This window comes from Pinus tabuliformis, chromosome Q (assembly GCF_031772625.1).
Source record: "Pinus tabuliformis cultivar Carrire ecotype Pingquan chromosome Q, CPIR1, whole genome shotgun sequence".
Classification (NCBI taxonomy): Eukaryota; Viridiplantae; Streptophyta; class Pinopsida; order Pinales; family Pinaceae; genus Pinus; species Pinus tabuliformis.
The window spans coordinates 643,587,419-643,600,637 of NC_142296.1; the positions used below are offsets into that span (position 1 = coordinate 643,587,419).

The window sequence follows — 13,219 nt, forward strand, 5'->3', positions numbered from 1 at the left end:
ATCCATCGAACATTGGATCTATCATGGGCTGAAATCCCTTGAGGTGCCATATAACATTGGATCTATCATAGACTGAAATACTTTGAGGTGCCATATAATATTGGATCTATCATGGGCCGAGATAGATCAAATCCCTAGAGATGCAAACCTTCATTGAAATTCTCATTCCAAAAAAAGATTTGCACCTTGATCCCTCTCAAAACATGCACAAAAATATGGCATTGAGTCATTGACAAAGACAAGATGAACCAACACGGGGGGTAATAATGAGTATAGCTGTAGGTGAACCAAACGGAGTAGGAGAAGCGCAACACGCAACTGTGAAACTATAGGAAAGATGGCGGGTGGGCTTAACCAGGGGGCCGAGAGATGAACGGAATGACAACCGAGAAGGCACTGAGAGCCGTTTAAAGGAATCTAACAGCTGGAAGAGAGAAAAAGAGGCACAACGCAGCCGATGAAACTATGAAATTTGTTTTTGGTGGGCAAAAATTTTGTTTTTCTTTGACTTTAAAATACAGGTTATTTGGCCGGAACAAAAGCTTGTCTCTTAAAGATCACCAACAGATTATTAAAGATCACCAACAGATTATTTGAAGGACATGGTTTTTTTTAATTAAAAATTTTGAACATGGTTTTTTTTTATCAAGGATGATGAATCAACTTCCATTAAATAATTATCTTTGGCAACTGATTTGACAATGAAATTGATATGGTTTTTTAATTAAAAGTGATGAATCAACTTCCATTAAATAATTATCTTTGGCAACTGATTTGACAATGAAATTGATATAATTATATTGTAAGTATTTTTGGTCGAACTTCCCAATATGCCGACGATAACATTCCATTATAAGCACATCATGTTTTCATCTAAAAAACCACTAAAACAAAAGTGGAAGTAAACAGTCGCCGCGGAAAAGGTTGGATGCAGCTTGCAACGCAATTTATCTATAATTTTTGCGCTGCGTTTTGCACATTCGCAAGTTGACGACGCCATTGCGACGTTTTGTTAATACAGTAAGCACGTCCATTCAACATTGGCACTGTAAGGATTTGAACGAATCTAAATCGAAAATGGCCATCGTCAGATCCAGTACCGACATTACTCACTCTGCTCGATCTCATTTATATAAAGCTCCACCCTCCACCGAAGTATTACAACAGACCGTTCTCATGATCTAGATTGATTGTAGACTGAAGTGGATAGTAGTGAGGAATTTTAGTGATGGGGTTCAAGCTTTATTTCGCATTGCCTTTTCTCTGCACTCTGCTGTTCGGCCTCGCCATTGCCGAGGATGGAAAGGTGCGGACTCTTAATTTCTTCAAATTAATTCTTTTTTCGCTGCAACATTACTCAGTTTTAATGTCGCTAATTTCACTGATCTACATGCAGGTGCACATTGTATACATGGGTAGTTTACTCCACAATAATAGAGAACAGCTTGTAAACAGTCATCTGGAGGTTCTTTCGTCTGTTCTCGAAAGGTATCAAATTATGAAATAAATATTCAAATTTCAGAATTGATTTAATTGTTCTTATATTTATGTGTGTTGGGGTGTATTTGAACCTTTGCAGTCCCAGACACGCAAAGCAATCTCTGGTGCGTAGCTATACTTCTGCTTTTAATGGATTCGCAGCTCTATTATCCAAAGAACAAGCGACTACATTAGCTGGTAAGTTTCGTTAACGACTGTGTTTCTTAATGACTAAGCCCCCAGGTTGGTATTCTGATATATTCCCATGATTTAGCAGGGAAAGCAGGAGTGTTATCAGTGTTCCCTGATCCAGTGTTAAACCTTCATACAACACACTCATGGGGCTACTTAGAAAAGGACTTGGCCATGGCAGGCTCTTCTTACAGAAAACCAAAGTCTTCTGGCGCTGATGTCATAATAGGGTTTCTAGATACAGGTATAAGGCAATATCCAGCTTTTGAAATTCCATCTGATTTAGACTTTGATTGGTGAATTCTATATAATGCAAGTGTCCAATAAAAGTCTCAATCTATTTATATTCAAAAATAATGATAATAAATTATTTCACTAAATTCCAATAAAAACTCAAAAACTAAAATAATTAACAATCTGAAAATTAAAATATAATATATATATATATATATATATAAAAGTATTTATTTATAAAAATTATTATTTTATATTTAGATAAAGATGGTTTATAATAATATAACTTTGGGAGTTAAAATTTCTGTGATCCATAATATTTTTAATAATTTTTTTGGAAAAATTCCATAAAATATATTCTCATAAAGGCCAGTGTGGTTCATTTTTAGTATGATGAGGAACCAGATCCAAACAACAATATAATAAATAGAAGTAAAAAGCTGCTAACTAACCCTTAACCAGTAACAACTAGTTTAACTAAAAACAGACATTAATAAAAATTTGAACATAATTTTCTTTTCTTTATATGATATCAATGAAAATGAAATTTCTGAATATGTTAAGAGTGCTCTGTTTATATTAATGGTTTTTATTTGTTTTTTTAAACAATTCGTATAACTTCTTGGAAAATAATCTTTTATCCAAAGGCATTTGGCCGGAAGCAGCCAGCTTCAGTGACAAGGGTATGGGCCCTGTTCCTTCGCGGTGGAAGGGAAAGTGCGTTAAGGGATTTGACTTCAACGTTTCCAATTGCAACAGGTGATCTATGCAACTGAAATAAGTTCGTTCGTTCGTTGTGTCTATTCTTGTGTGACTCACAGCTAAAATAGTATTGCTGTCTTGACAGGAAAATAATTGGGGCAAGATTTTACAAAAGTGGAGAGAACGATGATGTGGTTACAAATATTAAACCGAAATCAATATGGCCACAATGAAGGACTCCAAGAGATTATGAGGGCCATGGCACGTTTACAGCTTCCACTGCAGCTGGCAGCTTTGTGGACAATGCAAACTATAATGGTCTCGCTAACGGGACAGCCAGAGGTGGACCGGCCAGTTCCACTACCAGAATTGCCATGTATAGGGTTTGTGGGCTGGATTATGGGTGCCCTGGTGTGCAGATTTTAGCTGCCTTTGACGATGCAGTTAAAGATGGAGTGGATATTGTATCCATCTCAATTGGAGGAAGTTTGGCCGATTTTGTGACCGATCCAATTGCCATAGGAGCATTTCATGCTACTCACAAAGGAATTCTGGTCGTATCCTCTGCGGGAAACAACGGACCTGATTCTCAAACAGCCATTAATACTGCGCCATGGATTTTTACGGTTGGAGCGGCCTCAATCGACCGGGAATTCCTCTCAAACGTTGTGTTAGGCAACGGTAAGATTATTCAGGTGAGAACAAGGGAAAACAAACCTAAAAGTATCATGTTTTTTCACTTTACACAACAATTAGTACTTTCATTTGTTCAGCACTTCACTAATAGATTCCGCCATTCACGAGCATGCCCTGTTTTTACAGGGATAATAATGAGAATTTCATGCTTGTTCCTAATGGTACTAAAGACTATTTAATAAAGATGTCGACTAAACCTGCAATAAAACGCAGCTGTGTGTCAATCTCTCGAATTGGGGCAACAATTTTGGAAATCAGTCAGATGTAGATTGCTTCTATGACAGATATTTTGTAAAATGTATATAAATTATTTAATATTTTTCATGATTTCTAGATCCATTATTTTGGGGATCTGGCGTTAAAGATTTGTACTGTGTATTTAGGGTAAGGGCATCACCTTTTCGAATCTCAGCCAATCGGCAGTGCACTCGCTTGTGTACGCAGGAAGCATTCCTGACAACTCCAGTTACCCAGCAGCTGCAAGGTAAATTACATTGATTTTCCAGCGCAGATTTGTCTTAGGGACATTAAACCATATAATGTAGGAATTTTATAATCATATTTTTCATGAGGAGAAATTCTAAGGAAGGTATTCTCCAGCAATTGTCTTCTAGAATCCTTAGACGCAAGCAAAGCGAAAGGAAAGGTTATACTCTGTATTTCAAATGCCACAGTTACATCGAAGAAAGCAATGAAATACATAGTCCAGGACGCTGGAGGCATAGGCATGATTTTTGTGGACGATTTACAGATAGTTGAAGCATATGACTCCGGCACCTTTGCAGCGACTACAGTAAGTACATCGGCTGCAACAGAGATCTTTTCTTACATAAACTCAACCAGGTGCGTTTAAGCCTATTCTCTGTCACATGTTTATATTGATGAATTATTCATTTGGATATTCAATTACAGTGTGGCTGTTTGTAATCTTCTAAGCCTTGTCATTATAGAAATCCTGTTGCAACAATTACTCCAACAGAGGTTGTCACAAATTACAAGCCCGCTCCTGTTATTGCATCCTTTTCGTCAAGAGGACCTGGAAGGCTGACCCAGAACATTCTCAAGGTAAGTACTCACTGATTCAGAGTCCATTTAGCTTAATTAACATTCAGAAGCTAATTATGAGAGATGATCACAACATGAACGCTTTAATTGATATTTGCAGCCAGACATCAGCGCACCAGGTGTGAATATCATTGCTGCATGGAATCCTCCCAATACGTGGGTAGAAACAGATCCTTCAGACACAGTTCTTTCAGGGACGGTTCCTACCGCATTTAACATGATGTCTGGAACATCCGTAGCAGTTCCTCATGTTAGCGGAGCTGCTGCATTTGTAAAATCTATCAATCCTACTTGGAGCTCCTCTGCTATCAGATCAGCCCTGATGACAACAGGTACTTTTCGGGGTTTATTCTTGAAATCCATCGTGTAATAATGCAAATATCACATTGACCAAAACCTGGAGACCTATTCCCCCTTATTCTGAAAGACTGGATATTCATGATTTCAGTAATGCCTAAATTTAATTTAGTACTTTGAAATGCATAATCCCTTAAAGCAAGTTTTTTCCAAGGGTTAGTTCAGGACCATCCATGAAGTCAAATGTTGATTCACAATCATTTACAATAGGAATTAATTCAACTAGTCATTGTAGTCAATGTTAATGGCAATGGGTGTTTGGCTGATTCAACGTCAGTATATATGGCCTCTTTCAAAAAATTCCTTTTACAATACCACAGCCACTTTTTCTAACATCTGTACTCTAATGTATATGGCAGCTATTGTAAGGAACAATATGGGGGAACTATTGACTAATGAATCAGATATCTCTGGCACGCCATTTGATTTTGGATCCGGAGTAGTGAATCCAATAGGAGCTCTGCAACCAGGGCTTGTATATGAAACATCAACCGATGATTACTTCCGCTTTATGTGTAATTACGGTCTGGACTCTAAGAATATCATGCTCATTGCGGCGAATGAAAGCTATAGGTGTCCATCTGGTGCAAAGGTGGATCTGATCAGTGACATGAACTATCCAAGCATAGCCATTTCCAAGCTAAATATTGTGAATGGGAGCACAACTGTAAGCAGAAGCGTCACAAACATCAGTCCTGATGTCGCACCTACTTACAAGGTTACCATTGGTGCACCTCCGGGTTTGAGTGTGAAGGTCTCTCCAGAAATTCTTAAATTCTCTGAAACTTCCAAGAAGCTATCTTTCGACGTAGTTTTTACAGCAACCAAGGTTGCCACCAAAGGATATGTTTTCGGTACACTCTTGTGGAGCGATGGAAAACATAATGTTCGTACTCCTTTTGCAGTGAATCTGGTGTGACCAAACCATAAGGGGCAACCTTAGAGATGGTCAAGTAATAAAACAAATGAAACATGCAGCAAGGCTTCTTATTCCTTGCATAGACTGTAAAGTAATAAAACAAGCGAAACCTGCTTATTGTTAGATATAATTGTTTATTGGTAGATATAATAATTTCTGGTGGTCTCCAGTATTGAGTTCGTAAGGACACATAATCCGTTAAAGATCCAGGTCTCAAATATCATATCTCATTTCAGGGAATATTTTCCTTTCTAGAAAAGAAAATTACAGAGAAGAGTACATTATCTTTCCATTCAGCAGGACTTTCCATTGGGCTTCTTTAATGGAGCAGCTTAAGTGAAGGTTTAAGCGAAGGTTTGTGGAGTAGGGCCTTGAAAATATGATAAATAATAGATCAGTTCAGTTCATTTCAGAATTGGTCTTTGTCCTGGAACAAATACCAAAACAGAATTGATTATTGTTTAGGCACTCCTGATGCTCACTCAATTAAAAAAACATAAAAAAATATCTTATTCTAGGTGATTCAAAATGTATTATTGATTGACTGTAGAAGAGGCTCATCTTGAGGTTTTAAATCTAGCAGCCTGGAAACACAAAATTGAGAATCTAAAAACTCATAATAAGAATCTAAAAAATACATATATAGAGAATTCAACAATACAATAGATAGTCTCTCAAAAGCATTTTAGAGATGAACCATGAACCCAGACCCAATTATATATGAAAACTTGATTGGAAAGCATTCTAGAGATGAACCCAGACCCAATTATATATGAAAACTTGATTGGTAACCACGTTTAAGGCTCTCACTCTTTTCTTATTGCACATATGAACTAATTCTCAGTGCCCTGCTTCTGGGTCAAAGCTGGTAACTAAAACAATACAGAAGTAAAGCCTTCAGGCCCAGCATAGGAACAACCTGAACTGGAGCAGTCTATTTAGTTTCTTTTTTAACAGGAGTCTTATTGTGTATAGCTATCTAACTTACACTTTCTGTTGTGAAGTTTCAGTTGTTCCAGTCTTCACAGGTTCAGACATCTCTTATTTTACTTGAGTTCTGTAGATGAAACTTTGTTGTTTTTACCAGACAGCTGAAAAGTATAGCCTTGACCTAGGTCACTGATAGTAATTGCAGGAAAAAATCTGAAAACATGTATCAGCAAATCTGTATTTTTTTTCCATTTCAAAGAAATAACAAAAAGAGAGATATTTTACCCTGAAAAAAATCAGTTAACGATAAATTGACTTTATGAATTTACCTAATTACATTAACCCAACACAATATGCATAGGGAAACAGTGAATATAAGCGACATAAAGCATGTTGATTTAATTCTTTCATTTTCTCCGTCATTTGATAACGTAGAGCACTCCTGGTCTTTATGTTGTGCTACTAGATAAGTGCGTGTAACACCACCTTAAGCTACAAATTTCGATCTTCATAATGTGCTTCCAAATAAACTTTCAAACTAATTGACAGACACGTGTATATAGGTAAGTTTTCAACAAAATATTTCTTAAAATTTTAAGAGTTAATATTTCTAAGTTTGTTAATTTAAAAAAAAAAAGGATTTTCCCTAATTTTTTTTTATTCAAAGTATAAATTTATTTTATATTATAAATTATTTTATTTTATTGTGTAGTATAAAATTATTTTATCTTACCAATCTATAATAAATTACATAAAATCATTAAAAATTTGAATATTTTGATCAAATTTCATCAAACACTTATTTTATAAAATACTAAGATTATTAAAAATTTAAATTTTGATGAAATTCCATCAAACAATTTATAATTCTTTTTATAGTAAAAGCAAATAAAATTGAACTTTTTTAATTTTGAAATTAATTTCCATCCATGTTTTTTTATATTGACCATTGAATGAGAAATGCAAAAATGAAATTCCATTGAACAATTTATAATTTTTATAGTAAAATCAAATAAAATTGAACTTTTTAAATTTTAATATTAATTTCCATCCATAATTTTTTTTATATTCACCATTGAATGAGATGCAAAAATGAATTCATTTACATCAACAATAACCTTGAACATATTGTTTATTGCGAGAATAAGTTTCGAAATTGAGATTAGATTATCTATTAATCAATCAATTTTTGTGGTGATTTATAGTTGACAAACATACAATAGTGAACCCAAGAATATATTTTTGAGAACTTAAATGGAAGTAAATTATGTCGTGTCTTTTTCACTCTTAACGCATTGAATATAATTAGCAATTGCCCCTACATGTGCAAAGGTACACCAAAGGAATAAAAGATTTGGGAAGATCATCTCGCAAAAGATAGAGCCTATTGTTGAAAGAATGCTAAATTTTAAAATTGGAAATCGGCTAATAATCATAAATTTTTATTTACCAAATACAAAGTAACTCAATAAAATTAATTACATTCAACTTAATGATGACTAAAAATATTCATTTTTACCAAAACTTTACATGCACACAAAATTTGTAATTAAAGGACCTCTAAATCTTATGCCCTATTTAATTCTAAACATAAAATTTTAAAATAATAATCAAGATTTTCACAATTTACATACAAACATTTCTTTAAAACAACCATTTCGAATCCCTTACAAATTTTCATTTATGTCATAAGCTTAAACGAAAATCCTTATTCTTCATGCTAGTTTAATCTAGCTTGAAACAAATAAAGGTTGAACCTTATCTTTAACTTTGAAGACAAAAACAATTATGCACTAGATTCAAATATTTTCAACAACATAGCAAGTTTCAATTAATTATGTAGAGAGCAATGGTGTCTCTCATGTACAATTAAATCCAATCAAACATTCAATTGTAGACACTATTAAAATCAATCTCACACATCACACCAAAAACACCTTGATAAGAAAAGTGTCATTCTAATGAAAAGAAATACAAAGCAAAAGGGTTAGGTGGAAGGTGTTCCTTCAAGGGCATACTGCTTTGGGTCTTCTTTCAAGTAAGATCATCACTGAATACACTAAGAACCAAACCTGGGTCAATTTAATAAAATCAAGTCGATTATTAGACAACATCTCCTTGAATTTACACATATAGGATATGATAACAATGGATAGTACAATAACAACACTGGAGATTTAATAATATTAAATTAGAGAGATCGTATGATTATTTGTTCATTGACCTTTTCTGCTTAAGCATGCTTCTAAATCAAGTTTTCTATGGAAGTTGAGGAGTCCCTGGAAGAATTTCTCTGATGACCATGCATTTTAGCACAATAGTTTTGGGATCTTAGAATCATCGATGTTTTCTCGTTTGAGAAATCTTAGTAATTATCTTAATTTTGGTCATGATTTTTTTCTTAGAATTCAAAATTTTGTTTTTTATTCACAATTTTTTTTATTGTAAAGTACGATTTTTTCATTTTCATGCTAGAACAGACATTGTTCATGTTTTACTAGTACAAAATGCCTAATTATGTTATGAAACAAGCTCAAGAAAAATATAGAAAAGATAGATGAACGCCTTAAAATTCAGCCTCTTCGAGGGGGCAACCTCCTTTACATTACATAAATGAAAAATTCTTGGATGATTCAAATGACAAAACCTCCTTTCTATATATAGGAGTCTAAGGAGTCACAGTATAACCCAGCCGACCTAACAATAATAATATAAAGCCACAAGAATAACAATAGAGGGATTCTATGGGGCACAATAATAACAATATGGGGACAATAGGGGCACAACAATATTAATAAGGGGTACAACTACAATAGTAATGGGGTAATCACTAGTATTAGAGGGACCCAACATGCCCCTCTCCTTCAAAAAAGTGTTGTCCTCAAGTCTTGAGTAGTTCTGGATGCTTCTGTATAAAATTCTCATCCTCCCATCTGGAATCTTCAGCAGATAAGTTCTTCCACTTGATAAGATACTCTGAAATTGATCGATTTCGTAGCTGTCGAGTTCTTGTTTCTGTGACTGCTTCTGGTTCCAATATAATTTTTCCTTCCTCGTCAAGTTCTGGCAATATTATTTGAACTGGGAGCTTATCGCCTATAACCTTCTTTAAACATGAAATATGAAAAACTGGGTGCAATCGAGAAGCTGCAGGAAGCTCAAATTTGTATGCCATAGTACCAATCTTTGCAACACCTTGTGTGGACCATAATACTTTGGTGATAATTTATTATCCTTCTTAGCTTGCTTGAGGGACATTTGCTTATTTGGTTGTAGCCGTATGAATACCAAATCACCTACATCAAAACTTCTTTCGCTGCGATGTTGATCTGCCTGTTGTTTCATTCTATTCTGTGCCAACACGAGGTTATCCTTTAAGAGTTGGAGGGCTTATTGTTGATGTTCGATGTCATGTTCCACTGCTTGAACCTTAGAATTTTCTCTTAAATATGATGTGATGGATGGTGGCTGATACCCATAAATTGCCATAAATGGGGTCATTTTTGTTGCTGTATGGAAGGAAGTGTTATACCCCATTCAGCTAGAGGCAACCATTTGACCCATTGTGTCTGTTTATCAGATACAAAGCAACGAAGATATCCTTTCGAACATTTGTTTACTATCTCAGTTTTCCCATCAGATTGAGGATGATAAGATGAGCTATGAGCTAACTGATTACCAAGACAAGAAAATAATTCTGTCCAAAAATTTCCAGTGAAAATGGGATCTCTGTCACTTACAATAATCTTTGGGTTTCCATGTAGCTTTTGAATTGTTTCCATAAATGCAGTAGAAACTGTACTAGCTTTAAATGGATGTGATAATGCACAAAAGTGTGCATACTTGGTAAGTCTGTCAACTACCACCATGATGACACTCTTTCCCTCAGACTTGGGTAAACCTGTGATAAAATCCATAGAAACATCCTCCCAGCGTTGGCTTGGAATGGAGAAAGGTTGTAATAGGCCCAGTGTTTTAATTGTTTCAACTTTATTTTGCTGGCAAACCAAACATTCCACCACAAACTTTTGAATATCTGATTTAAGGCCATCCAAAAAAAATTCCTTCTTAACCCTATGGTAAGTTTTTAAAAATCCCGAGTGCCCTCCTAAGGGAGAAGTGTGCAATTCCATAAGAATTTTTTGTTTTAGCTGGGAATTCTTACAGAGATATAAGCGATTTTGTACCATAACGAATCATTTTGCCAGCTAAATGTATCCGACGTATTGGAGTCTTGTTGTAACTTTCGAATAAGTGCACACACTTCTTCGTCATTCTTCCATTCCTCCCTTGCCTTGTTTATCCAATATGGTTGGATAATAGAAATGGTGCACAAAAATGCTTCCACATCCTCATCCTTTCTTGAGAGTGCATCTGCCACCACATTTTGCTTCCCTTTTTTGTAGATGATTTCAATGTCATAACCCAACATCTTTGTGACCCACTTTTTTTGCTCTTTAGAGGATAATCTTTGTTCTAAAAAGTATTTAAGGCTATCATGATCTATTTTTACCTTGAAGCATCTTCCCATTAGGTAGGGTCACCATTTCTTAAGTGCATGGAGTATTGCCAACATTTCCTTCTCATAAATAGCTTTGTGTAAAAATTTCCCTTGATTGGACTACTTTCAAAAGCAATGGGTTTTTCATCTTGCATTAAAACAATACCAATTCCATTTCCTGAAGCATCACATTCCACAATAAAGGTTTTTGTGAAGTCCGGTGTAGCTAAGACAGGTGCTTGGCACATTGCCTCTTTAAGATGTTCGAAGGCCTTTGTTGCTTCTGGAGTCCATGAAAATGCATCTTTCTTCAATAGTTTTGTTAGAGGTGCTACTATTCTACCATAATTCTTAACAAACTTTCGATAATACCCTGTCAACCTGAGAAATCCTCGCAGATGTTTTATGGATGTGGGGATTTTCCATTCCTTAATGGCTTTAATTTTTCTAGGGTCTACCTTAACTCCTTCATGAGATACAATATGACACAGATATTCCACCTCTTGTACTCCAAAGAAACATTTGGATCTTTTTGCATATAATTTTTTCTCCTCCAATAGTTGTAGCACCCTGTCAACATGTTCAACATGTTCAACATGATCCTTCCAAGACTTGTTGTAGATTAGTATATCATCAAAAAATACTAACACAAATTTTCTAAGGAATGGTTTGAAAATTGAATTCATCAAACCTTGAAATGTTGAGGGTGCATTGGTAAGGCCAAAAGGCATGACCAAAAATTCATAATGACCCTCATGAGTTCTAAATGCTGTTTTCGGAATGTTTTCAGTCTTCATTCTAATTTGATGATATCCTGAACGAAGATCCAACTTGATGAAGTAAATTGATCCATGCAATTCGTCCAGTAATTCATCAATGACAGGAATGGGAAACTTATCTTTAATAGTGAGCTTGTTGAGCTCCCTATAATCCAGACACATGCGCCATGATCCATCCTTCTTGTGCACCAATAATACTGGAGCAGAGAAAGAACTTTGACTCGGTTGAATTATACCAGCCTCTAGCATTTCTGCAACCATACGTTCAATTTCACTCTTTTGGGCATAGGGATATCTGTACGACCTGATGTTTGGAGGAACACTTCCTGGAATCAGATGAATATCATGATCATGATCACGAATAGGTGGGAGACCTTTAGGAGTCTCAAATACCTTGGAATGATTGTCCAAGAATTTTTGGAGATCTGGAGAAATAGATGATTCCAATGTGGAAACATCTAGCGAACATAATTGTGCAATTAAACCTTTTCGTTCCTTTTTTAGAAGCTTTGTCATACCATTAGAGCTGATTATATTTCTTGGTTTCCCTGAAATACCCCTTAATTCAACTTCCTTTCCTTCCACAGAAAATTTCATGAAAAGTTCTTGAAAATTAAAAGCTACTGTACCCAAGGATTGTAGCCATTGGACTCCTAATACAACATCAACACCTCCCATTGGAATGGAAAGCATTGGGCTAGTCAATACATATTCTCCCATGGATAGCTTGATATTATGGCACTTTACAGAGAAATTTATTGTTCCTCCATTTGCAACCATCACTTGACACTTTGGTGCTGGATATAAGAAGCAACTCAATTTTTTTGCTACCTTACAATGAATAAAATTGTGGGTACTTCCTGAATCAATCAACACTATTACCTTTTTCTTCTTGATTTGTCCTTCTATCTTGATGGTTTGAGGAGTTGTAATTCCCACCAATGCATTACAAGATATGGTCGGATTCATTTGTTCTTCATCTAGGCTTTGTTCCTGGAGTATATCCTCTTCTTTTGACCTTTCTTGCTCCTTTTCTTCTTCCTCTTCACAATCTATGTAGAATAATTTCTTCTCAGCACACTTATGATCTTTAGTGTATTTGCTATCACAACTGTAACAAAGGCCTTTTTCTCTTTTTTCTTCCAATTGTTGTGGTGTCAACCTTATAGGTTGTGGAAGACTAGCGGCAACAACACTTCCATCTTTATAGTTGTGAGTGGTATGCTTCCTGGTTGCCATAATTTTGCTTTCCATTTTTCTTGCTAACCTGAATGCCTTCTCTAATGAATCAGGTTCCCAAAGGCGAACATCATGTTGGACATTATCCTTTAAAGACCCTATGAACACATCAAACCTATGCTCCTC

The 13,219-nt window shown here is 35.3% G+C and overlaps 1 pseudogene across 1 annotated transcript; it reads left to right on the top strand.

Moving 5' to 3' along the window:
* The first annotated feature begins 1,151 nt into the window (after positions 1–1,151).
* LOC149221110 (CO(2)-response secreted protease-like) lies at positions 1,152–5,955 on the top strand (annotated as a pseudogene). The gene is made up of 11 exons (XR_016249349.1): positions 1,152–1,306; positions 1,397–1,488; positions 1,580–1,677; positions 1,757–1,915; positions 2,553–2,664; positions 2,753–3,302; positions 3,687–3,787; positions 3,904–4,146; positions 4,254–4,368; positions 4,469–4,700; positions 5,085–5,955. The product of XR_016249349.1 is annotated as a CO(2)-response secreted protease-like (transcript).
* Positions 5,956–13,219: the final 7,264 nt, after the last annotated feature.